At 41.2% G+C, this 18,494-nt stretch overlaps 1 long non-coding RNA gene across 2 annotated transcripts; it reads left to right on the top strand.

Annotated features, from left to right (window-relative positions):
- The first annotated feature begins 11,527 nt into the window (after nucleotides 1–11,527).
- LOC131912752 (uncharacterized) lies at nucleotides 11,528–18,282 on the top strand. 2 transcript variants are annotated; one of them, XR_009379705.1, is made up of 4 exons: nucleotides 11,528–12,453; nucleotides 12,887–12,983; nucleotides 13,071–13,409; nucleotides 18,200–18,282. It is a non-coding gene; the product is annotated as an uncharacterized LOC131912752 (long non-coding RNA). The 2 variants fall into 2 exon arrangements; XR_009379704.1 differs by lacking the exon at nucleotides 11,528–12,453 and having other exon boundaries at nucleotides 12,579–12,983.
- The last annotated feature ends 212 nt before the right edge of the window (nucleotides 18,283–18,494 follow it).

Here is an 18,494-nt window from a genome sequence, read left to right as displayed (position 1 = left end):
CACTCACCAACCTAAGACAGAGCACCTGTGTGGCCTGGGCAGGTGTCTCCATGATGGGTAAGGTGACCTGCTGACGTCCCACACAACCTAAGTCAGAAGCTCATTTTTTAGTAAAAGGGGGAACCTGTAGGGCCCTAGGCCCCATTTTGGGTTGCTGTTGCCTTGCTTGCTGACCTTGACCTTGATGTCCTCCCTATGTTAATTCCCTGTCAGGTTCCAACCTCCTGAATGCTTAAGGGAAGTTCTTTATCTGTGTATCCTGCATATTGGGTGTTAACAGCTTAGATGCAAGATTGTAAAACATAGTTAGTGAACTTCTGTCCTTCAGGGTTCTCCCATTGTGTTGTAAGCCTGTATTTAAGACCTCCTCCCTCCTTCAATAAACGGCATTCAGCATTCAAAAAAAAAGGAGCTTTGTCTATGGGTATAAATATAACTGTTTAGGCAACAATATCCTGTTCATTTATAGCAAAGCAATAGCAGTAGCTTTCCCTGTAGGGCCAATAACTTCCCCAAGTTGTAGGTTTGAGCAAGGCTTACAGTTTCAGGTGTGGGCTTCCTCCTGTGGAGTGGACTTCCAATCCCATCAAGAGTAGCTGGTTACTCCCATTACTGACTTGCCACTACTTCACCAGTGAGCACTTCTTACTGGGTGGTTATACAGTGATGCAGGATCCACAAATGGATAAGACTTGATGATAGTTCTTTCTCAGAAGCCTATACAGCACTTCCCAGCACTATGTGGGTTAGCCAACAAGAAGGAAACTTCCCTTCTTGTCCCAGCTTTTTTTCTCTTCATCTTGAAATCAAAGCAAATGGTATATTCAGAAATAAGGTTTTACCTTGTAGTTCTGGTGAGCAACCAAGAGCTGTGTTGTTTTACAAAACCTCAGACCCCACCCTGAATAAGGAGGTTGCCCATCCCTGGTACTGAGATTTTAATAACCTGTGCATTATGGGAGCAGCTTTATCTTGCTAGGTCTGGAACTTCTATTTAAATTCACACTTGATCTACTTATTTAGTTTATCTTTAGCAGATTTCTTTCTGCCTTTTTCTTACATCCTTAATTTTATTTGATATCCTTTTCTCAAGTCCCTCCACACCTTAATCTCCATGTTGCCTCCCCTCTTAGCCCTACCCACTGTTCCCCTTTCCATTTTCATGTGTTCTACTCTCTCCACCCTGCCTTACAGCACCTTTTTTTTTTCTCTCATGTCCCTCTCTGTATTTTCCTGGCCACACACACACACTCATTCCCACCTAGATGCACATACCTAAAACCCCGCAGCTGGGATCCACATATGAGAGAGAAGATGCAGTAATTCTGTTCCTGACCTTGGGAATTTCTTTTGAAGTTATGAGAACCAACTTCTATTTTCTCATTGCTTGCCCCACTCCAGCCCTAGTTTCTAGTGAGCATACATTTCTAATTTGACTCATTAAGTAGTATTTGTGTTTGAGAAGGGTCACATGGTTTCCCAAACTAGTGATTTGGTAAAGCTCTAAGAAGGATATTACTGTGAAATTAATAATTCATCTCTACTCGTCAGCTGCCTTCCACCCACACGAACTCTTCAGCTAATAGCACAGGGCACTCCAAGTAGAACTGTAGAATGAGCTACAGAAGACAAGCTGGATTCCAGAGTCTCCTGGGTTGCATTTGCTTCAAACATAGTTCACTCAGAATCTCTCCGTGTTCAGAGAAAGAGAAAACCATTCAAAGATTTGCGTAGCCATTCTTTCTTGAGGCTTATTGCAAAGAAGTCACATGTTACAGTTACACCTCAAATTACAGCCTTAAGTTCCCCTGCCTGGTCAATTAGAAGACCCTTGGCCTTACAAGAGAATGCTAGCATGTACTCAGTGAAGATCTGCGTCAACAGTGTGTGGAGCTTTATAGAACTCTCAGTTGATTTTGCAGTTTCCACACCTCCTCCACCCCCCCACCCCCACCCTCCACCCTCCGTGGTATGTTTCAGGGCCAATGCTGGTTTTCATTCATCTCCCTTCTCTGGGTTTCAGGTGACATTTTGGGGCTGGAAACATAATGTGTCAGAAGATAGCCCCGGCTTCCCACTGTGCGAGTTATTGTTTCCTTTGTCAGGAGGTGAGTGAGCACAAGCATTTTCCAATTGCTCGGATTTTCAGACAGATTTAGATCTACTGAGCCATCACTGATGCCCACGCCTATGCCATTAGAAACACTGATAGGGATTTCAGACAAGGCCTGACTTCAGTCCCACACAAATGCAGCTACTAGCAATTGTCATTTCTCTCTCATACTCTCTTTTCCAAAAGAGGCAGATTTCATGTTCTCTCCTTGGTTTATCCCTGCTCAGTATAAAAGAAATAGATGGGATGTTTCTCATCTAGGTTCAAAACACCAGTTTACCTTTTCTCCTTCAGGCAAAACATTATCATGATCAACAGCGCCCATCTCTCGGGACTCAGGCATGCAGTCCTTTCTTGGATAAAATTCCCATCAGAATCAGAATTAAGTCCTTAGTGAAATCTCAAATTACATTATAAGATTCATTATAATATCATAAGTTCCAGCGAGGCTTTGCCAAAGGCGTTGCATGATTCATGATAAACTTGAAAACCTCAGTCGCCTCTTCCCAGGGAGTCTTCAATTATTTCTTTGACGAACTCTACTCTTGATTCCTTGTTAAACTGAAGCAATAAGGAGTTTAGGGCCTTTATATTCTACCTCAAACTTTTTCCTTTTTAACTTAGGATATCTGCAAGTAAAATATCATTGATTGGACCTTTTTAATGTACCTCTTATAAAATTATGGTTAAATATTATCTTACTCCTACAGAATTTGTAGGACTTATAAATGTAAATTCTCTATAATATCATTTTAGCTATGAAAATCATATCATTAAAAATTGCTCAAATTCATTTTACATCAGTCTGAGCAGTTAGTTTAGTTAGAAAATAAGTCTTGATGAAATTTCATCCTGCTTTCAATTTGATTTCCTGGCCACTTAGGATATGGATGCATGTCACTGGCAGTAGTGAGAATTGAATAGATGAGTTCAGAGGCAATGGGGAGTTTAAAAGTGAGACTTTATTCCCTGTCTGGAGAACCTGAGTCCTGAGAACACTGAAGAACAGACACAAAGTCTAGTGTTTCAAAAAGGGTGGTATGTGGTCTGTTTTCTATTGTAAGCTGTGGAATCAAATGCGAGTTTGAATCTTAGACACACTTGACAGTTAGATATACTTAATGGCCACACCTGTGTCAGTGAATAGGTCTACTACACAGATATGCCTGAATCGGGCAATGGGCTTCAGATCAATAACTGCAAAAGGCAGAAAATTCTCTTCCAAGATGGCTGAGAAGGTGAAAGGTTAGGTAAAGGTAGATGATAGGTAGATAGACAGACAGACAGATAGATAGATAGATAGATAGATAGATAGATAGATAGATAGGTAGGAAGATAGATAGAGAAGATAGATATATACAAACAGATAGCTAATAGATGGTGGATAGATAACAGACTACTAATAGATAACAGATGGCTAATAGATGGATGATAGAGAGATGCTAGATAGAAATACATTGAACTCTTCAATGATGGAAAATACTGTAATTAGTACCAATTTAAAACAACTAACCTGAAAATTCATCTTTCCACCTAACTCAGTTCAGTTCATGCTGCAATAACAAAATATCAGAGACTAGTGTAATATGAAATTTATTTGTCATGGTCTGAAGGCTTGGCAGTTTATTATCAAGACACTGGCTTCTGGTGAGGCACTTTTTGCTACACTGCCCTGTGAAAGAAGTCAATAGGAAGAGAAGAAGACTGAACTCGTGCTTTATAGTGAACCAAGCCCACTCCCATGGCACTCAGCCCAGTGAGAACAGTCATTCATTTGAAAGGGAGGATCCCTTATGGCCCAGTTGCTGCTCTTTATTAGTCCCACCCTATAACACCAGTGGTTGCCCAGTTAGTTCCTGACACTCACTTTTTACAAACACACTCATGCAATAGCAATGTATTTTCTCCCTAATCTACCTTCATGCAGCTTATGTAGCTTACAAATGTGTTTTCACAGTCTAGGTTATAATTTAGTTGTTTGTTCATTTATTTCTTTTTTTAAAGAAAGGCACATGGCCAACCAGATGTTCCCTCACTTGGGTAGGTGTGGAATCTTGGAGGCTCAATGGCCATACATCTCCCTACAAATGACCCTTGAGGGTTTGTTTCAAAGACATACTGGAGGAGTGAAGCTACTCAAATATCTTCATCTATTGGAAAGCTGTGAGTATGTATGTGTGTGTGTACGTGCAGCATGCTTAGAGAGGGAGATAGATAGGGGAGTCTAAATGAGGGAAGTATAAGTGGTGATAGATAGAAGAAAGGGATGGAACAAGAGAAGTTTATAAGGGGATGATTATTACCAAAAATGCATTGTATACATATACAAATTATGATGAAATTTACTATTGTGGATAATTAATATATAGTAATTTTAAAACCCTCTTAAAATAATTTCTGACCTAGTAGTATGTCAGACAGGTGACTACTTACTTTTTCTAATGTCATCTCAATTCTTGCCCTAGATTTGTTCTGAACAAAGTGCTACCTTTTTCCTAAATGTTTGGTCTATTATTCCAACCAGATGTAGTTTGTCCCACAAAGTTAGGAAAAACAAAAGAAATAGCATCTCTTATACACACACATTCTATATAGAGTTCTATGCTGGACATGTAGTATATTCTACTTTGTTCTGTAATGCTTTGTATCCTTAATTCATTTAGTTTTTTAGACAGTTGTTCATCAAGGCAGAATAGTGTCTTCACCTTTAGCACTGATTCTTTAAGAGTAAAAAGAACTGAAGAACAATATTAATTGAATACCTAAAAATACAACAGGAAAAATAACATCAAGAATGAGGAGATGGCATCTGAAGCAACATTAAAAACCATGACTGCATTATTTGGGTAAAGGACATTGTTTTTCAATCTTAAATCATCAGATTTATAAATCTGTAGCAAAAGGGGGCTGGGACACAGAGTGTCATGAAGCATGCTACCATCACGAAGGGACATCACACTTCCTTCTTCCCCTGGCATAACCAATTGCTTGAAGAAACACAAAAATAATTTTAAAAAATCATTCAAACAGCAATTAAAATACATGAAAATATTTGCATTAGATGGACAAGGTGGTACATGCCTTCCATTCCTGAAATCAGGGCGAAGGGTGCTGGGGGGCAGGAAGGAGGGTGAGGAGTTCAAGGTCATCCCAGCTACAGAGGGATTTCAATGCCAGCCTGGGCTACAGGAGACTCAAACAGCAACAAATATACATGATCGTGATGTAATCATGTAAAAAAATAAAATAAAACTAGAAAATGTTCTCTAAGTGCTTTTATTTTCTGTAGCACACACATCTTTTAATATATTTAAGAAAGGGGACATGCAGTGAGTTAAAAAGTTGAGTTTGCTGAAGAAATTTAACAAAATACCAACTCTAAGTATTTATGTTTTTGTGGTCACAAACTGTCACTTTTAGGAAATTCATCCACTTATACTTTACTCTTGATTTCAATTAATTAAACATAAATGTTAGTACATATATGGAAGGGAAAATACAGCCATAAAGTATTTCTTACAGAATTATTTTTCTTGTTACCTATATATCAAAAGGGCCCTTTATTTTAGGGAATAGTGGTGCTTACAACTTCTAAAATGTTCTAGCCCTCCAAATATTATTACAGCCGTGAGACTGTGAACTCCAAGACAATGCCCTTAACTGTTTTTCTCTGTAGTGTATACTTGTTTTCAAGCTTGGTGACTGAAAAAGCAAAGTCCTTTTCACAGAAAGAAGTTTAAACTAAATCCAACTTGGTTTCAAACTAGAAATCAACCTCCATTCATACTTGATGGCTTCAATATGGAAATCCATAAATAAAGTAAAAACAGTAAAACATCACAAGGTAACAGAACAGGATGGACGCTTTGGTACAAGCCCAGAAAGAGGGAGAGGGAAATTCAATAGAAAGAAAATGGAAAAGAAGAAGAAAGGAAGGATGTATAGGAGGCACCACAGCTTGTCATCCGAGAGCAGAAATAAGCATTTAGAATGAACTCTATATTTTCAATGCACGTAAAATCTACTGACCCATTGAAGTCAGGGATCCCTTCCACAGAAAGACTCCTGGGCACAATTACTCAAGATAGCACAGTTTTGTTCTCTCCTGATAGCCTCTTCCCCCTCCCTTGACTCCCCACTGTGAGCAGAGATGGCATTAACCCTTACAGCTCCTCTGGGGTATCATTTAGGAAATCACTGGGATGTTTTAGCTCTGTCCACAATTCAGCTCCTGGGGGAAATCTGGATCAATGTGTTTTATGTCCATGAAATTTAAAAAACAAAGGATGTGTTTTGTTGTAAGAAAGTGAGGACTATATTACCCATTATCCCTCTGCAGATAGAGAAGGTCCCCTCTCTGAATCCAGTGGGGCAATCCAATTACAAAGTCATTAGGTGCCATTGTAAGGTGACGGCAGGGTGGATTCCTGTTCTCATAACAAGCCTGTTCTGTGATCATCCAAAACATAGATTCTGGCCTCTTGCAGTCAGTTTACAAGGTTTCTAATTAAGCTCCAGAGAGAATTACAGAGTTCACTGAGCTGAGTCGCTCTACTATGGCTGGGAAGAAGAGACACTATTTTATCAGAGAAGTAAACACTTTGGTTTCATTTCTTCTGCTACACATGTTTATCTCTTTGTCCTGTCACAACATTTTTTATAGGTTTAATTTTGAAGGATTACCTTAAGATTACTGTCATTGCCAGCCAGGGGAAAATCTCCATGCAGAATACAGTAAGCGATTTCACCTTCTTAAAAATAAAGCTCACTATAGACAATATAATATCATATAATATTTCTAAAACACTTGCCCAAAAAGAACAAAGAGACACTTTTCAACAGTGGTTTAGGTTAAATTTCAAGGAAAAGAAAAATATTTATGAGTAACAAAAGCACAATTTTACCAGCTTGATTTTTTAAGTCAAAATTTCAACTTTTAAGTTGTTTCAGACACTTCACTGGTTTCTGCTGTTCTTTGTACCATCTGCAGGCAAAATAGAACACACCGGATCACAGTTCGTAACTTGGCAAGAAAATGCTGCAAAGAACATAAAGGTCCTTCCTTTCCTATGCAAGGAGGAAACACTTCGGTTATTATTCAGCTCAAGTAAATGCTCATAACTATGGAATTAAATATTTCTGAAGGGCTCATTCCTGGGCCCTCTGGGTTGAATTAGGCTCCTCTCAGAACTATACTTCATGTCACCCACATGTCTGAGGAACTGGTGCCTTCTGCTCTGCTGTGCATTTTTTCCAGACATGCCGGATGTCTATGCAATAAGCGCTCTGAAACTTCAAAGAGCCACAGAGCATTCTGTGCTTTCTCTTCCCACCATTCCATGTAAACACCATTAGTAACCAGACCATTCCTATGCCAGAAGTCTTGATGGCTTGACTTTAGTCTGTTAATTGTTCACGCTCTCTCTTGGTGGAACCAGTTACCACCACATGTTCTTTCTACAGGGCTACAGGTACTGACAGCATCTTAGAAGACACAGGCACAACATCCCATCACTTATTATTCAATGTCATGGGCTCCCATTCCTTTCAGAGCAGTTATTCAGAAATTAAACACATATCCACATTCTGCCATGTGTCAGTGGAGTGCAAATGAGGTATAGATCAGTGGATAAGAAGATGAAGCCACATAAGTGCCTCAGTGGCAATATTCTACATTTGCTTAACAGGTACTGGCCCTGGGTTTGAATCCCATGTGCTTTGCCCTCAGTAAAATCAGGAAACAGAGTATGTGCATATTCATATTCCCACTGAACTTAGACTGTGATACAGAACTATAGAAATTAAAGATGTAAGTAAATAATTTTTAGATAATAAGCCATGGAGAAAAGAAATCCCAGAAGAATGTGAGAGAGTACGGCTTGGGGGTTGGGGTCCCAGATGGAGTGCTAATGAGAGCTCTTTCTAGGCAGATGGCATTTGAGCTGAAACCTGAAGGGGTGGAAAAAAGAGCCTGAGCAGTCTAAATACCAGACAAAACGGTTTCAGCACAGAGGAAACAAGAACAAAGCACCCGGGGTGCCAGAGTCACTGTAGGAACCCTCGTAGGATGGAGGTGCAAGTACTCATAAACTGGTGAAAATTGTCAAGCACATACAGTTCTTCGCCTGTGAAAGTTCCCAAGAGTTGTCCCATATTTCTTTGAAGCACATTGATGATTTTTTTTTTTTTAACAACAGTTCTACACTTAATAGCACTTCATGGGTGCAAATTTAATTTTTTTTAAATTTACTTGAAAGTCTGTTTAACTTCCCCTCTAGCAAACTCCATGGGAATAATAGTGCAACTCTTATAGAGACTTCCATAGGGTTACCACGTGCAGAGGTTATTTTGTGGTTTTAATTTGAATTAGAGTTAGAACTAGAATTAGAAACACCTAGGAGATACATTTCTGGGTGGAGGTGGAAGGGCAGTTCTAGATAGCATTAACTGATGGGAGATACCCACTGTAAACTGGAGTGGCAGAATCCCAGACTGAACAATAAGAAAAAAGGAGAGAGACAGCTGAACACCAGCATTCCTCTGTCTGCTTCCTGACGGGGGGCAGTGTGACCAGTCACAGTGTAAGTCCACGCCTTCCCCACCGTGGCAGACTTTATCCCGAAGCTGTGAGCCACAGCGAGCACTTTCCTCCTCCAGCTGCTCCGTTCAGGTGTATTGGAGCAAGAGTGAGACAATGAATGCACCGTGGAGGCACCCCTCAGTTGTTCCCAGGTTTGGTTGCAGCAGCAGTGTTGTTATGTGCAGCCATGCACCGGTGCTTTCCTGTACACACAGCTCCACTCTTCCTGGAAGCTGGTGAGTAGACAGATCTCTGCCATAGGGGGTAGTAATTTTCTGCTGCAATTCTCTTGGTTCTACCCTGAAAAGAGAACATAACACTGGAAGTAGAACACCAATCGTGTAACCTTAATGTCACTGTAAGAATGAAGCTGTATTATTTGCATGGTTGAGTGTACAGTTTCTAGATGTCTGGATTCCTAGGGCCATCATGGAGCCATTATCAGAGTCTTATGCTCTCTCCTAACTTACTGAGTTTGAGGAACAAAGCCTCATACAAGCCCTTGATAAATTTTCTGTATGGCAGCATAGCTATGTGGAACCCAACACAAATGTAACAAAGCAGATAAAGAACACATGGTAGTTTAATATCTTTATAGTTACCCATATTACTGACACATTTTAATAAGCATTGTGTTTGTTTATAGATGATGTGTGAAAGGTGGGAAATGTAAGACATCTGAAAAATCAAGAAAATTTAAGGGTTGTGAAATATGAAATTGTTCATTCTTGTAACATATCTAGTAGCGATTTACTCCCATAATTGTTATCTGAAGCTCTTATCCCCCAAGAATCTATAACTCTAAAGATGTACAATTAAAATGTATTCTTGCACTGATTCTGTGCCTGGCTAGCAAAGAGTAATGAAAAGAAAGTTCCTCCCCTTTGATTTTTCCACTGATGTCAATGACACCAAGAATTGCTCCCATAATCTCAACAGATTAGAAACAGTTTTACTGTTAACTAAGCATTTGGGACTTGTCTTAGGAGAGAAGTGGGGCAATCACATTTCCAGCTCTGCAGAGATAAGAAAGATGTTTGTAGCCTGAGCACAGAGTAGGGCCAGTGTGTTATTCAGTATACTATCATGGATGGGTGAAGAATTCTTACCTATGGACAAGTGCATAATGCTCGAAGGCCCAGGTGACTGCATGCTATCTCCCATAGGAAACATCCTGAGGGAATCTTCAGTAAGTGGCCAGAGCATACTATGACCAGGTGACAACTCCTATTTGTCAATGACTATTTCCTTAAACTCAAAGTATTGACGTGATAATTAGTACATACTTTTCACACAGCCTTTCCATGCCTGGCACTTACACGTATGTGTGTAACATTGTCTTTAACACTCATATGTCTTAATAGGAAGGTCAGTAATAGTGAAAATGTTTAAAAAAAAAGTATAAAATTTAGCACATATAGATGAAATTTAAATATACTGGAAACATTTCATATTGCATCGAGCTGGGTCTCTATAATACCAAAACTCTCTCTCTCCTGCTGCCCCCACTGATGAATGGGATTAGATACTTTGTCACCGTGATGTTCATTTTTTCAGGCTGCTATCCAGGTGGACAGCAATTTTGTGCATAGTTCTTTTGGGAGAAGATATGGCAGATACACTGCATATGATTAGATACAGGAATACGTGCTTCAACTACAGGTGTACCTACTATTTGTAAACTTCAGGTTTGTGCTTGAAACATCAGAATTCTGATAAATTCTACTTTCTACAATTTTATTAAAATATATCTTCTAGTATCAGAATAAGAACTTTTTCGGAGTATATTTCACACATGAAAGACTTCTCACACTGGGTAGGCAACTATAAAACCTTGTTTCCACCTCTTCTTGTAATTTTACATGTCTAATATTTAATTAAAGGAGTTTGCCATCATATAGCTTCTAGCTTCAGACATCTCTAACATTGTTTCTTTGCTACTACCCCAATTTCTTATGGGTAAGCTCTGTAATTTATATTCACGGCGTAGTTCTGGCACATTCAAACTTTGTGTTTAACTCAATGTTATTAATAAAACACATGAAGTTGGAAGAGAGGGAGGAGAGGGCAAAGGGAGAGAAGATAGGGAGGACCTGAGAGAAGAGGAGAAGAGTATATGGGAGGAGAAACGAGTGAGGTGAACAGGAGGAAGATGGTAATGGAAGGACGGATGGGAGGAAAGGAGAGAAAAGGAAGGGAAAGTTTAGGGAAGGAGAGAGACAAGAGTGGAAGGCAGAGGAGGAACATGCAGGTGCACGCGTGCGCACACGCGCGCACACACACACACACACACACACACACACACACCATGCCTCTTCTCCCGTTCCTATCATATTAGAATGGTGTAGCCATTCTAGTCTGTCTTTGAGCTTGACTGCTACTTTGTTGCCATGGTTACCTTCATTGCAACAATCACTTGGAATTCCTGGAGCAGTTCAGTATGGATATACCTTTTGCTTAATTTAGGTTTTGTTTTATGAATTTTTTTCTCACATTTTTCTACTCTAACTTCAGTTTATGTCCTTGATCTATGGGGGCAGGGCAGGGCAAGGGGTGTGTTCTCCATACTATATTGTAACTAATTGTTTGCTTCATGATTTCTTGTAGGTGAAATGAATAGTTTTGTTTTGTTTTTTATTTTTTATTCTCTTGACCCAGCCTCATGTCTTGCGCTGTTTCTATGTCCTGAGAATGGAGCTTTCTCAGGGCTTCTGTGCACTCTCATGGTAGCTAAGTGCCCTTTATTGCTGAAGGAACATAGAAAGACTCAGGTGGAGAGAGTGTTCTATTATTCTCCTGAATTGTATCATTTCAGAGTTGTGGCCTATGGTGTCCCTTTTTTTTCTCTTCCCAGGCCTGTATCGCTTGTTTCTACTTCTTCGGTTAAATGTCACTCCTTACGTTCCTGTTGGCAAGGTTTATCTGGCCATTCCACTATGATATGCTGCTCTTGCTTAATACAGATCTCCTTGAAGAAATAATGTTTGCTTTCCTCCCTTTTACCTGAAGGGACAAATGGAGAAATTCACCTTTCCTCAGAAGGAAAGTATTTTGCTTCTGTCTTCTCTCAAGGACAGAAACTGTTGTCTCTGGTGCTCAAAGGGTAACCATCCCTTTTCCTAGGAGTTTATGACTTTTGCTTCATTACTGACAAATACAAAGATGCATCATTAAAAGAGGTTCACTTGGTTCTTTTCCCTTCCAACATATAATTTTTCTGAGGATGTGTGTGTGTACATGTTCGAGTGTGCGTGAATGTGCAAGTATGTGTGGCAGCCAGGGATCGACTTCAGTGGTCTTCCACTATTGCTGTCCAAGTTATTTTTGGGGAAAGGATCCCACTGTTTTGGCCAGACCTGCTGGCCAGCAAGTTCCAAGGATTTGACTGTAACCACCAGTGCCCTTTCAGTCCTGGGGATTTAGGTGCATGCAGGGCCCAGCTTTCTACTTGGTGTTGAGGATCCAAACTCAGGTCCTTATGAGCACAAGCAAGCACTTTACTCACTGGGCCATCTCCCAGCCCCATAAGCATATTTCTTAAATCAAAGAATAAAGCAGAATAAAAACCTGAGAAAGTATAGATTTTGCTCCTATCTGAACTCCTGAGGATTCTCTTCTGTTAGATTAATTCGCAGTTGGTCTTTAGAAATCTGTGAAATTTTGCCTGTTTTTGTTCTTCCAGACTCATCCAAAGGTGAAACGACTTGTTTGTCTCCTCATTCTTGAGAGGGAGTTTTGCATCCTTTGAAAGTCAGTTCATGTGATTAGAACTTCATATCTTGATCTTAAAAGAAGGGACTTTGTATATTTCCTTTGCTTGAAATCTGGGTAAAATGGCAATTTCTATCGGCCCTCTATAGTCTTAGCAAAAAAAAGAAAAATAAGAAAGAAAGAAAAAGAAGAGAAAGGATGGGGGAGACAGACAGAAAGAGAGAAGAGAGAGAGAGCATTCTATGTAACTGGGGCATTTTACGTTAGAAAATGGAGACTCAGAGAGGCCCAATGATATGCCTTGCCCCATATCATAGATCTATTAAAAGTCACAGTTGAAACTCAAACTCAGATTTTCCTGACCTAAAAGCCATCTGTTTTAAACATAGGCAATGTATCCCTCATAATCTTTTCAGCAAAAGTCTATGTTTTAGGTGTTTAATTCTAGAGAGACTCAATTTTTTCCCTTTTCATTCCACTAGAGTATTGGAAGTAACATCATAACACATTTCAAAAAAATCAACAAATTTCCTTGCCTGCAAATTTAAAGAATAAAGTCCCCATCCCCACCTCTTTTAGGTGAGTATGCCTAGAAAATACCTGCTATTCTTCAAAGCCTTAACCTGTTTTGGAAAGCAAATCTCAGTATTTCTGCCATTTTTACAGAACTGGATATTTTCAAACGTTTCCAGTATCTGCTGCCTTGGAGAAACGCCCAGGCAAACTGAGTGAAAACATCATATGATCTTAGCCATGGGGAGCTGGAAGACAGAGGATGGTTTCAGGGCTGAAGGACTCTGCATGGAGCTGAGAACGGAGGTGGGCAGGAAGCTTAGATTTTGGTGGCCCAGCCAAAGTTCATGAAGAACCTGTGCTGTTATCAGAGAAAGTGTCAAGTTCAAAGACAGCAACAGAGACAGAGACAGGAGCCTGTGCAGGGGAACCAGTGAGAGAGGAACAGGGCTTTGGCCAGAGGGGGCAGATGCTTCACAGAGAATTCTGAAGGTAACATACATCCTGTGTGGGCTGCAGCAGCCATTTCGGCTGTTTCGGAGCCTCGGGGTCTGACATGCAGTCCGATCACTCATACCTCGGCAGACACAGATTTCTGTGGCTGATTTTGCCTCATAAGCCACTTACTTGTGTTATCTTGTTTGAAAGTCATAGCAATCCTATATAGGAAAAGAAGTGGTGGCCAGTCCTATTTTGCATATGAAAACCCCAAGACAGAACATTTAAGATGCATCAGACTTTCTAACCACACCCCACTCACAGCGCAGCAACCCTGTTTTCATCAGTCTGAACATGCACATGTCTCCATATACCTCCAGTGTGCACAGAGTTGCATGTATTCTCTGAATATTGTACACACACACACACACACACACACACACACACACACACACTACTTAAAAGTTCACTCCATTTCCCAAATTGCAATATGATAAAAAGGAAAGAAAATTCTAAAAGGGTGAATCTTCTGCAAAGCACAGGCAACAAATCTTCATGTGGTGCTGAGGGAAGTCAAATGTTTCATACCTCTTAGAGACATAAATCAAAACCTTCCCACCAGCACTAGCAACCGTTTTGAGGTTTTATTAAGGTAAAAAATTATCTTCAGAGTCACTACTTAGAAGATAGATCAGGTTAGAAAAAAAGAGATAGGCTTGCATGTGCTGGAGGAGAGTGTTGCTGAATATTTGGACCATTTTTTTCCCTTAAGCCCTGCTGTGAAGTATTCCCCTGCATCACTATTAAAATGCACTTATGGGTTGAGGAGTCTGTCTTCCCCCATGACAGTGTGACATTCTTGAAAGCAAGGATGAGGATATTTATTTTATTTCCACATCCTAAGTGTTCAACGGACAATGTAGATATAGTGATCAGTCAATGAAAGGTAATGAATGAGGGGAGGATGTTATCACAAAACAAACATGACAGGCCCACACATACTATACGACAGCACTATGCACTTTCACACACATGTGCATGGTTTCATATATAGTTCATGTGTGTGCAGTCACAAAAATAACTTCATATATTACAGAAATCACACTGTGCATGTATGTCTTATTTGAGATTGAAATTGTGATGTGAGATATTTAAAAACTAAAATAACTACATATGTAAATAGTATAAATACACATCAGTAAACTACATGTATTACATGAGTATTACTGTCATGTTACCACGTATATGCCCTCCTAGAAAAGCATACCTTATTATATATACCTATACATTTAGCCATTTTGATGGTCACTTCACATTATGTTTCCAAGCTTGAACAAACTTTAATGAAAGTACATTAAAAGGGCAATAATAACAGATGCTAGTTTTTAGCTGTGAGAAGCACAATGAAAACGTTAATCTGGGACTTGGCTCACCGGCTGAAGTACTCACTACACTGGCATGAGGACCATGGATCCTCAGCTTCATGTAAAAAATATGTGTGCCGGTGACCTCAAGAGCTGATAGGGGTAGAAACAGGGAACTCCTGGATGCTAGCTGCCCAGACACTGTAGCCAAAATCATGAGTCCCTGCTTCAGTGAGAAACCTGCCACAGAAACAAGGTGGGGAAGCTAGCCAGATAGCCCAGTGGGTAAAGGCACTTGCTGTAAGCTTGATGGCCTGAGCTCAGTCCCTAGAACTTACCTGGGGAAGGAGCAGACTCCCACAAGTTGTACACTGATGTCCATAAGCACCCTCTGGCATGTGCACACTCTTCCCGTGTGTGTGTGTGTGTGTGTGTGTGTGTGTGTGTGTGTGTATTTACAGATGTACACACACAAATACACCCCACATGCACTGACATAAACACACACACACACACAATCTAAATATGTCCCATAACATATCAAACCCTATACAAATGATTTTGAAGATTGCTGACACTCTTCACCACCTAATCACAATCACAGATAAAGGGAAATTCTTTGACACATATGCAGCTGTGCGCCTCTGCCACCACAGAATCCCTGCCAAGCAGTCATCTCCAATCACCTTTGACAGGATAGCGCCCCTGGTGGCCATCTTCATCCCACTGACTAACTGCAGACTTGTTCTAATTCCCAAGAGAACACTGAGTGAAGTCAGTCCTGAGTAAGTTGTGGATGCAAATAGGAATTTGTCATTCTCATTCACTCACCCATGTGCTCATTCCCAAACTGAGCACTACAACTCCACAGGTGTAAACATAGGGACCACACGACTCCACGGGTGTAAACATAGGGACCACACGACTCCACGGGTGTAAACATAGGGACCACACGACTCCACGGGCGTAAACACAGGAACCACACGACTCCACGGGTGTAAACATAGGGACCACACGACTCCACGGGTGTAAACATAAGGACCACACAACTCCACGGGTGTAAACATAGGGACCACACGACTCCACGGGTGTAAACATAGGGACCACACGACTCCACGGGTGTAAACATAGGGACCACACGACTCCACGGGTGTAAACATCAGGACCACACGACTCCACGGGTGTAAACATCAGGACCACACAACTCCACGGGTGTAAACACAGGGACCACACGACTCCACGGGTGTAAACACAGGAACCACACGACTCCACAGGTGTAAACATCAGGACCACACGACTCCACAGGTGTAAACATAAGGACCACACATCTCCACGGGTGTAAACGTAGGGACCACACGACTCCACGGGCGTAAACACAGGAACCACACGACTCCACAGGTGTAAACATCAGGACCACACATCTCCACGGGTGTAAACATAGGGACCACACGACTCCACGGGTGTAAACATAGGGACCACACGACTCCACGGGTGTAAACATAGGGACCACACGACTCCACAGGTGTAAACATCAGGACCACACATCTCCACGGGTGTAAACATAGGGACCACACGACTCCACGGGTGTAAACATAGGAACCACATAACTCCACGGGTGTAAACATAGGGACCACACGACTCCACGGGCGTAAACATAGGGACCACACGACTCCACGGGTGTAAACATAGGGACCACACAACTCCACGGGTGTAAACATAGGGACCACACGACTCCACGGGTGTAAACATAGGGACCACACGACTCCACGGGCGTAAACACAGGAACCACACGACTCCACAGGTGTAAACATCAGGACCACACGACTCCACGGGTGTAAACATAAGGACCACACATCTCCACGGGTGTAAACATAGGGACCACACGACTCCACGGGTGTAAACATAGGGACCACACGACTCCACGGGTGTAAACATAGGGACCACACGACTCCACGGGTGTAAACATAGGGACCACACGACTCCACGGGTGTAAACATAGGGACCACACGACTCCACGGGTGTAAACATAGGGACCACACGACTCCATGGGTGTAAACACAAGGACCACATGACTCCACGGGTTAAACATAGGGACCACATGATTCCACGGGTGTAAATACAGGGACTACACGACTCCACGGGTGTAAACACAGGAACCACACGACTCCACGGGTTAAACATAGGGACCACACGGCTCCACAGGTGTAAACATAGGGACCACATGACTCCACAGGTGTAAACATAGGGACCACATGACTCCACGGGTGTAAACATCAGGGCCACACCACACAACTCCATGGGTGTAAACATCAGGACCACACCACATGACTCCACGGATGTAAACATCAGGACCACACCACATGACTCCACGGATGTAAACATCAGGACCACACCACATGACTCCACAGGTGTAAACATTGGGACCACACCACATGACTCCACGGGTGTAAACATCAGGACCACATGACTGCATAGGTGTAAACATCGGGACCACACCACATGACTCCACAGGTATAAACATAGGGAACACATGAAACATACTTCAACACTGCTAAACTTCCCATGGTGATGGTTTCTCAATTCCCTGCTTATACAAGGGTTTCAACAAGATAATGAATGGAAATTCCTGTGGTTATGATTAATTTTTCCAGTGAAAAGCCCCTGTTGAAAAATACTCCAGAATACAAATACACTGTATGACAGTTGAATAAGAGACAGACCGACTGTAAGAGCAATGTTTTGTTATTTGAGGTACACCCACAGTAGTCTGAGTTCCAAGATTGTACGAGCAGATTTTCTCTGTGATGACACAGAAAAGAATCTGAACTTAGCTCCACATTGACTAGAGAAGATTTTCATTCTCTCCTTTAAGCTAGGATAAAACCTCTGGGCTGAGGTTTGCCATAGGTCCACAATGAATAGAGTGCTAATGGAGTGGAAATTCTCCAGGTGGTTTTGAGCCCCATTCTGCAGCAGCTTTGACATTCCATAAAGTTTCTAAATATGACAGACCCTTTTGGAATGACACCACACTCTCGGGTCTGAAGTCTGAGCTGGAGAACTCCTTTCCAACAGTCTCCAGTGTGATTCTGGCACTTTGTGTTTTATAATCCTAGCTGAACACCACCTGAAGCTCTAAAGTCCATAAACAAAGAATGATGGTCAGTATAAATAACCCAGATCTGAGGAACTCCCGGGCCTACTTGGGTTAATTTTCATATTCTTCTATCATGTCCATCTGGGTTAGCTCCACTGGGCTACAGCCACCATTCTGCTGTAATTCATTTGCCAATAAGAGTCTTTCTTTACACCACTTCCCTTGTAAAGGCTGTGGTGCATCATATTGGATTGAAATGGAGTTGTTTGGATGTGTTTTTGTGGCTAAATACAGAAATGCATATGATGTAAGCAGTATTATCCTTAATCAAAAGTTACTTTTATTTGTAGATTTTAAGGGCAACTAAAATTTTTACTTGACAGGTTTGAATATCTCTAGTTGAGCATACCTGAACATTTTTATTGTATCCTGAGATTGGGCATAAGTCAAGTGATTTCCTACAGACAAATAAAAGTGGTGGAGTAATACAGTTTCTGGGATTTAATACTTCTTGGTCACAAGATCATGCATGCTAAGATGCTTGTTTATGCACCTCTTAAAGCTGAAGTATGTGAGCAGTACACATGAAGAACATGAAAGACATATTTCTTTCCTTCATGTACATAGGATTAGCAGTGTTGGGACAGTGAATGATACAGGAATGTAGGCAGGGCTTTT

The sequence above is a fragment of the Peromyscus eremicus genome, chromosome 6, assembly GCF_949786415.1.
Source record: "Peromyscus eremicus chromosome 6, PerEre_H2_v1, whole genome shotgun sequence".
Lineage (NCBI taxonomy): Eukaryota > Metazoa > Chordata > Mammalia > Rodentia > Cricetidae > Peromyscus > Peromyscus eremicus.
The sequence above is the reverse complement of the archived record's forward strand: the minus strand, read 5'-3'. Positions and strand labels throughout refer to the sequence as shown.